The sequence below is a fragment of the Osmia bicornis genome, unplaced genomic scaffold, assembly GCF_907164935.1.
Source record: "Osmia bicornis bicornis unplaced genomic scaffold, iOsmBic2.1, whole genome shotgun sequence".
Lineage (NCBI taxonomy): Eukaryota > Metazoa > Arthropoda > Insecta > Hymenoptera > Megachilidae > Osmia > Osmia bicornis.
In genome coordinates, this window is record NW_025791318.1 from 377824 (window position 1) to 388092 (window position 10269).

Genomic DNA, 10269 nt, shown 5'->3' on the forward strand with positions numbered 1-10269 from the left:
CATGAAGATGACAGATGAATGCAAGCATAATTGAACATGATGATTATTAAACATAACTAAATAACAGATTCACAAAATACAACAAGGAATCAACATATATATGCATCCAGTGCAACAATGCAATTAATGAAAAGTAAAAAAGAACAGATAAGAAACCGTTAAAATAAGGAAAGAAAGAAACAGTAACAGTAAACAGTAATAATCAGTAATAAACAAACAAGTAAGCAAGTAATGAATAAATAAATAAATATATAAATATAAACATATATACATATATACACACACACACACACACACACACACACATGAGAACATTTGAGAACACATTTAAGAACATGCGAACATGTGAGCGGAACATAGGATGCATAGTACTAGAGTAAGCAAGCGAGCACATGTGAACTCGGCATAAAAGGCAAGCCAAGCATATAACCAACAAAACCTCTAAAAGCTGGAACGTCAAACATACGGCCAACCAATCAGCAGGAAATGAAATGAATAGTAAACAGTAAAGAGTTTTAACATTTAGTACCAACACACAATACAATTAAAATGAAAATGAATGTAAACCAAGGATATAAAGAATGTAAATAAAGAAAAGATTATAGACAACAGATAGCAGATACCAATCCTAAGAGATGAGGTAAACACAAACGCTGATAATTATTGTCAGCAGTAAAGGGCAATAAAACATAACCAGAAACAACAGATTCTGATGCACAGTAGACACATGCATCACCACATTGAAGAGACAAGATCACCATGAAGAAAGAAAGGGTCGCCAAGTAGCATAATGAGTAAATGCATGTATGTAATGAATGAATGCGTGCGTGAGGAATTCCTTATAATCATCTATTAAAATTATCAAGATGAATTACAGATAATAAGATAATAAGAATTGAACTGAGAGCTCATATGAAGTGCTCGAGCCAGCGAAGCTGGGAATCCCTCCTGCGAGGTCCAGTTACCCAAGACAACCAAAATAGTATAAATTAAAGTCCATCAAGATTGTGATCAAACTGTGCTACGTGTGACCAACAACCCTGCAATGAACAAATGTGCTTAGAAGACGAGCTACATAAAACTTGAACAGGCCCATTAATGGTGCTAACGCCAATCGTATACAATACATAATATATTCCTATCCTGTCAATTAATGGGAAAAGCACCATCTTCAAAAGGGGAAGATCGGCTAAAAATAAAAGCAAAAAGAAAAAAGAAAAAATAGATGGTGAGCATAATGTAACATTAACAGTTGAAATTACTGTTCAGAACCATTGAAACTACTCAAGTCTGCTTGCAGGAACGTTACCCACAACCGTGACCCCAAACTTGATTAACAAGCAAAGATGGTGAAGAAACAATCAAATCTTCACATGCAGGCAATGAACAATAATTAAATTATTACATTATTAATTATCTTTAGCAAATCATCAATAAATAAAGGCACATATATATCCTATAACATGAATAATGATGAACATAATAGGAAGAGATAGACTATTACCATCATAAAGTGAGATGTTAATATTAAACCGTGAACAATAATATTAATCTGTTTGCAGGGAACCTTTACGCCAGCCAATAAAGTGGAGGCAACGTAGCAATTAATAGGAGAAGAAAATCGGAGAAGAAAATACCCATCTGTCATAATATGAGAAGCAACATGAGACGTATATCAGCCTAAAACATGGAGCAAATCAAATCAATGTAAATAGTTATAAATTGCATATATTGTTACTGAATTATCATACCGCTCCGAGTATGATATTAAATTTAAGTTAATACTGATACAGATAAAGTAAATCAATGTAAATCAGTGTAATACAGCGCGTGTTGAACAGAACTAATCAAATAATAAACATCACATACTACTGTAATGTTACTAACCCAAATATGGAAGTAGAAGAAAACTAATCTCTGATATGAAGAAAATAGATCAAAATTTATTGTGAACGTATGTATTTATATATGTAGCAAACATGCCAAATGTAATTAATTTAACAATTTAATAAAGTATACTAATGTAGATAGCTAATTAAACTCCTCATATTATAGTCAATTTAAATAATACAATTCCATTAAGACCCCTTTTATTCCCGATTAATAGAGAAACATATGGAAAACATATGAGTACCAAAACCAACCCAGACATTGTTATAGGAAGTTCAAATGAGATCCACGGTCCAGAAAATCAGGAATTTCAGAGAATTTGAGGAACCGTGATGCATATGTGTACCTGTGTACATATGCATAGAAAACAATAAAGACATTGTATCATGCAAGAAAGAAAGACTACTGCAGCGTATGCCTCTCTGAGCACCCACCATAACAACTAATACTAAACTAACACTTTCCAAATCAAAATCAAAATTAGAATTGCAATTAAGATAGGATAATGTACAAAAGATTGCATAAAGTACTATAAATATTCAAATCTCACAAATCCATCATCCGTCACAGCTGTACTGGAATTACGCTAGCCATAACATGCAGAACATTGTCCTGAAGGGGTACGAAAGGCTACAAATGAGCAGTGAGCGATATTACAAACACGAATCCTGAACATATAGTTGGAGAGAGAAGTTCCTGAAGCATGTCAGAATGGCCCAAAAGGAATATAAATAAAGCAAGAAATAAAGAATATAGAGCATATAGAACATAGAATATATAATCACAGTAGGTACGGTGAATGAACAAGCACATATTAATAATCAGAATCACGTCATTTAATGCAATTCAATACATTATGCCATATGCCACTGTTAGTCACCCTGTACACTTATTTACTCAATTATAATAATATAATAAGATAAGAAGTTAATTATAATAATAATAATATAATACACTACAATACAATCTAGCGCATAGTGCTAACTAAGTATGGCTTAATACACTAATACAACTCAAATAACCGGATGCAATCCATGGTCTGGGATAATAATATAATAATATAATATAGTATATATACATTCAATATCTAAATTGATCATAAATTGATTGTAACCTAAACGTGTATTGTAGATTGAAGATTGAAGATTGAAGATTGAATGTAGTAAGCATAAATATTAACCTAACCATAAAAATAAAATAAAATATAAATATAAGGATATAAATATAAAATACAAATACAAATATGAACATGATATATATAATATAATAATATAGTAATTGTATATATATATATAATATGCATAAAACCAAGCAAATAATAGTACCACTTAACAAATACACTGCAACGCGTCTCAATGTAGCATACTGAAACACGCACTGTCACGGCAATCACGTCCGCACGTTCAAATTAGAAAGTTCAATTGATTTAGCTTAATTGAAACTTATCCCTTATCACTTCGTACCACATCACATCACAGATGACCGATGGCCATTATCATGTCAACTAAGATAGGAAACCGGGGAAAGTAAAAGTAAAGAACGTAACCATAAACCTAAGAATATAGATACCAAACGTTTATAAAATTCCCCAGTTCATACCACAATAACCATCAGCCATCATCAAATTAACCGTCAAACCATCAAATTAATCAATTAACAATTAATTACAGAGTACATAAATATTAAAAAGCGAAAAGCGAAAATGCTTCACAAACTTTCAATAAATCACCACAATGAAACCGGAAGTAAAGTACATATGAGAGGTAATGTTAGCAAAACGCATCGTAAGTAAAGCAAAGCTCGCAATACTGCTCGAAGATAAGCCACAAAGCTATCCCTAGTCGGCAACTACCGCAGCACCAAAGATGTTACCATCCGCAGATATACCATCTACCATACGATACTCGGCCGTTCATTCCGTAACGACTGTCGGCACACAAATTATCAGTCGCACAGTGGTCACCCATCACGCGCCAGTTATCCGCTAAACAGTTACCGACTATAAGCCTTTCCATCATGCAGCCGTACAATCCCAGGAATCATGCTTATCATCAAGCTTACCATCAAAAATAGGTCTGATATACGACGCTTATTCGCGAAAGATATAGGTAATTATACTCAGACAAAAAGCAACAAGTTGAATTTCAAGACGGGCCGAGGTCAAAATAAATCCATTAGCCCATTAACTGAGTCAAGCTGCGATTATTATTTATTATGTAAATCATTTATGGACTAAAATAAATATAAATATGAATATCGACATGAATATAAATATAAACATAATTTGAATATAAATTATAAAGAAAGTGAACCTACCATAAAGCTAGATTAAGCCAGATTAATAACAATTATGGAAGAAGTAACCCATATAAACCCGCAGATTGCGTGGGGTGCAGGCACATTGCGCAGGCACATTATCGCGGTGCCGACAATAAACTGCGCGAAAGTACCGAAAATAATAATAGAAAAATAAAGGAAAACAACTGCCGATTGTCAAGGAAAGAAAGGCCGAATAAACAAACCAGGAGAACAATAATCATGAGACCCTCAACCAAATAAGCCAAAATGAATAAGATCAAAATCAGAATCAAGATAAAACAGACAACACATACAGTCAAGTAAACCTCATACAACCAACCAAACACACCATTGAATAGTAATAACTGCTATTAATTAACGGGATAAATAAAATACAAGAAATAAAATAAATCAAGTCAATCAAGATCAAGTTAGTTGGCAGGGAAGGAATAGGATGTGAGCCCGGCACAGTGAATAATAATAGATAAATAAGTAATAAATAAACAAATAAGTAATAATGAATTAATAAGTAAAACAAAACAACGACAACGCAGTCAAGAAATCGCAAAATTTAAACATCATACTACCAACCGTGTAGAAGGAATGAATGAATTGAATTCACCCCGAACTCCCCCCCGCACACTCCCGCACGGAAAGTCATCAGGACCTCGAAAGGCCAACAAGCCCGGCAAGGATGTACAAAGTCGAGGAGGGATGGATTCAACAATTTAACAATAAACGTGTAAGATATATATAATATAAAATATAAAACATATAAAATACATAAAAAATACATAAATCAATACTTATAATCGATCAGTCATGAATCATGCAAGCCCGCCAAGAAAGTTGATCATCCAAACAATTAAAATACAGATAAAAAACGGATGCAAAGCAATAAGAAAATGAGTAATATAAACATAAAGTAGTATAAGTCATGTAACATGTACTTCAGAGATGAGATGACGGATGACAATTATTTACAGAAACATAATTCTAAGTGTTAGGACCACCAGATGTAACAAGTATGCATGGGCTTGTTAAAAGAGGCAGATATCAGTTAGGAGCTGAACTACAACTGAAAAAGAAAGAAAGAAGAAAGGGTAGGATAATAATATACTATAAAATAACAGAATAGCCCATCCTGATGATATGGCCATTAATTTACAGGAACAGTATGCCGTCACATCATCAGAAAGAACCCTACAATTACCATAGAGCGTCGTGCATGAGCTGAATTAAAGAATATTAAAGAAGAAAGAGAATACCAAGAAACTGTCCAAGGAATATCAGGGACATACAGGCAAAATAGGATCAAGAAGGCGATAATGAAATGACCAAAATAGCGATAAACAGCGATGACTCGGCACTTCTAAAGCACAAATATAAATTGAAGGAGGGAAAACATAAATGAATACCATCCACAACCCTCCGCACCATCAGTACCATCATGAAGATTAAAATAAGTTCAATCACATCAATTACTTTAATCAGTCCAGTTCAGAATGAAGAGAGAATGAGAGAATGAACGACAGGACAATAAAGTGGTTAATTAAAGATATTAAGAAAGAATAAGATAGATAATAAGACATAAATAATAAATTGAAGGCTATTGCCAGCAGCACATCGTAGAACACTGTAACGCAAAAAACACTGCAATGCAACGCAGTGCAACGCAACGTAGTGCGACACACCGCGAAGAAATAAGGAATATGAATATGAAGTGTAATGCAATAAAATAAAAAACAATACAGGAAGCGGTTCGTTAAAATAACCGTAAAGATTTTAATTAAATACTCCATTCCCTTACAAAACATTGAGTAAGGAGTTAGATTGTAAATGGTAGACGGCGAATGATAGGCGGTCATGTAGATGCAAATGCAAAAGGGCTGATTATTATATGACACCTAAATAGAACGAGTAAGTAAACAGCAAATAAGTTAGATCAAATGAATCAAATGCAATCTGTGTAGTTTAATTGACACCATGCTACTGTATATTGTAGAAGTAATTCAAGAAATAGGGTATTTAGACTAACGTTTAAATGATAAACTATATAAACTAGACAGATCCTCGCGCCATCAGCACTTTAACAGCCAAAACCATCCATGTTGTAGTAGATAGTACACAGTAAATAGCAGATAAACATGAATGAAGCTATGCCACAATGCAATTGGCCGAGGAGTAATAACGGTCGCCTATTCCAGTAAGAGCAAAATTAATTAGAGAGTAACAGCAATTATTAGGGTGAACAATCAAGCACCAGAGTTGAATCAGTCATACAAAACTGCATTGACCTGTATCACCCTAAGTAATAAGCAAATATGTAGTTAATTAGTTATTCGGGTACAATTGTCAGGGAGAAAGCGAGGCAATCAACTAGAGTGTGCAGAGCAATAATGGCTTCAGCAGAGCACACATACGGCCAAAGCTGCACTCATTCATTTAGACTACCAAATATGTAAGATGGGTAGTGAAAAACACGTCGCCTATACATACAGAATCACGCGGAACCGAATTAAGTGAATGCCAGATTATGAAATGTCTATGAATCAATATGACCAAACATAGCATAACAGCAACGCCCAGGTCTTCTAATAACAGAAATCACCACAGTTAAACCCCTCAAGGGTATGATTAATCATTTTATTATAAATTGAACTGACTTGTTATAGCAAAGATTTAGTAGTTAACTTAATTTAAATAGAGTCAATTACATTTCAATAATAAACAAGCATCTGACAGATGCCAAAACAAAGATACCAAACATACATAGTCGATGATTCTGTTGATGAAGATAGAAAACCAGTTCGATCCTAGGGAATGCAAGCCACAGAGTATATAAATCCATTGATCGTTTCAGTTATTATTAGTCTAGTAATAATGAATAAACAACGAATGCCGGAAGAATCATTTCTTTCAAAAGCATAAATAACCAAATATGTTTCCATATCAGGGTAACAAAAGCATCAATCAACACGACGCGACATCTAGCATATATATTACGTATCGCATTCAGCGACCGATGAGACCGTCCATTCATAAGTTACCTCATGTAGATGGTTTGCCACGCAATACCACCAAACCAGCATTTACCATTGAACAATAAATCAAGTATTCCATAATCAGCATCAGAGATTAAGAACGGAGCGTGACTTCAACAGAGTACAAGGGTAACACCCGGCAATTAAGCAAAATATAATTACGTAAGCTATCATAGCCCATCATATTCATTATGCCGCCCCAAATTATTATGCTGCTACTGTTAATGTATCCAAATATAATTAATATATAATTTAAATTTAAACGGTAGCCGCCCCACTATATATCCTATAAATATTAACGGAAATGTATCGACTCCCCCATCCACTGTATCACCCCATCCCCGTCTGCACATCCTTACAAAATCCTAATCAAGAAAATGCAGAATTAACAAGACAAAATTTGCTAGAGGACGCGACAATCAGAACAGTGAAATAGCAGGTCATGCAACGTGAATACGACATCCGTAATATTAAGAAGAAATGGTAACAATCAGACAACCTGAATTAAATTGAGTATCAGAGTTAATTGAACTTGCGCTGTGAGAATATTAAGAACCAACCTCTTCATATTTTAAAGAAAGAAAAGGCCGCGTCCTCGCCCATTAAGAATCACCAACTTTAAAGTCTGCCGCCACCGTTAGATGGCAGCACCAATAGCTACAACGAGGAGTGCGGCCAAGCAAGATTTATTCAGGAGAGTAACGTGTTGCAGCACACGGCCAGACACCCAGCTTGTCGTATTGAGATATGCTTAAGCAGATGATGGAAACACTGATCCAGCAACATGCGGGAGGAGTAGAACATTCCATCAGAGTGCATGAGGCAGAGAAATAAATAATTCCCACCTAGATATACGCAATCTCCCATAACAGCACTGACCGACCCATTCACCACCTGAATCTATAAAATAGGCAGTGCAAAATTACACATAATATACCATGTAAGCCAAGTCAAGTACTATAAGCTCCCAATACATTATGTATAAAATGTGTAAAATTAAATTATGTCATAACATTATAATGGCATTTAAGTCGTCAAATAGTCTCACCCACTACATTAGAGACGCAGTATACTTACACCAACAGGTTTTCAGAGAAAATTAATTTAAGGCTACAACTCCTTAGCATGATCAGATAATACCCGAATGATTCAATTAAGCCGTTCGATAAACGATAGTCTGCTAAATGGCTTAATAGCACCGCAATCCACAGTTAATTAACAAACATGTGTGCATATCCGCTCAACATTCGCACCTTCATAATCAAGCCCTTGTTCCACGCTAAAACAGAGACAGGACGACCATAATTAATGAACGAATCAATAAGAATACGAAAGTCAATTCTATTGCGGGAGTCAAGTTCCATTGCGCCTCACATCACCTCTCCCCTCCCCTCCCCCCACCGTCCATCCCCGAACATCCTACTTTCACCAATCACGTTCCCTTTATCAACGCTTAAAGAAAAAACCATTCCCGCAAGTACAGCGCAGAAATATATTAATATAATAATATAATAATGCACGTGTAATCCTGTTAGGGTCAGACTAAGCATCCGGGGTCCCTCAACAGGTACCCGTATTGTTCGCAAACTCCTCATGAACGCTTCAATCCCGTGGCACGTGTAAGCCAGCAGAATGAAAACACGTGCGCACCAGCACACAAGTTCTTAATCCCCAACAAGGCTGAGCCAGTCGTGCAGTCCAGAAAGACTTAGATGTCATAAATCTCAACAACCTCTCGCCACGAGGCAGCGTCGCCAATTCAAGGGCAACGGTCCGGCCAAACAAAGCAGAAAACGTCTTATCAATAGGGATGAGTGAAATACGACCCGCCCAACACAGCCAACGACCAGAGCCCGTGGAATCATCAAGTCAAATACCGGGGCGACCAAAATCTAAGGACAGGGACACTGGGCACTGAAATAACAAAACACCATTCGCCAATCAACTAAAGTTGCCAGCCTATCGGTAATAGATTAAATTGAAATGCAGCTGGAAGACAAGCGTCTGACAGAGCCTCTAACAACAAGATAAGGATATAATCGGGAAGATGAGAGTATGATCGAAAAACACCAAGGAGAAATAAAGAATCTAAATTGAAAGTGGCATAAAAATGTCTATCTGCAATACAAACTACATTATATAATAGCTGCAATAAGAAAATCAGAGGCGGAAGACATATATAGAGTGATATGCGGTACAGTTTGGTCGTAAAAAATGATAATGATACCAAACTAGGTAAAGAGGCAAAGAAAAAAGGGGGGGGAAAAAGCCGAAATAACAACGAGAGGGATCAGAGAAGGCAAATGTAAAGACCCGGCGCAGCACTGACGTGCATAATAATCTCTCAGATTATCGCATATCATTGCAGTAATACGAACCATACTACGTCAGAATAACAGAATAGGAAATACCGGGTGACGCGAAACAATTCATTCCGGCCAACCTGAATGCGTGAGATCATTGACCAGACCGTACCAATCAGCACATCAGCTAAGTGATAGTATCATTTAGAATAGGGATAAGAGGCCACCCAGTATAGCATAGCCTCGTGAATCTGCGTTCAGTGACCGTGCGAAACACACATAATACTGTTACGCACACGACCACAACCAACATCACGCCACCTTACAAAAATAGAAACAATAAGTGAATTCCTAAAATCCGTATGAAACAACTAAATCAATTGAGCCGAATCATCAAATCGAGATCATGATTAAGTCAGAGTCCAATCAATATAGAATGACGTAAAGTAAAATGATCAAAGTCGTAGTCATGTTCGGGGTGCATCAGGCCAACATAAAAGCCAAGTTGCATCAAAACTCAGATTCAGAATCTAAATCGGATCACAGCTGAATTTGGAATGTGAACCACAATCAAAATCGGGATCGAAGCCAGTTACGCTTCCGCCCGAGACCAAAATAACTCAAATAGATATGAGCCATAATCGGAATCCAGATCGAAACCGAAATTGGGATAAAAATAAGAACCAGAATTAAATCGAAATGTAGGTAGAGATCGAGACCGAATTTACGACTGA

The 10269-nt window shown here is 35.9% G+C and overlaps 1 long non-coding RNA gene across 1 annotated transcript; it reads left to right on the top strand.

The window, feature by feature from the left end:
* Nucleotides 1-4156: 4156 nt before the first annotated feature.
* Nucleotides 4157-5891, top strand: LOC123988988. Its single transcript, XR_006830380.1, has 3 exons — nt 4157-4930; nt 5175-5291; nt 5359-5891. It is a non-coding gene; the product is annotated as an uncharacterized LOC123988988 (long non-coding RNA).
* Nucleotides 5892-10269: the final 4378 nt, after the last annotated feature.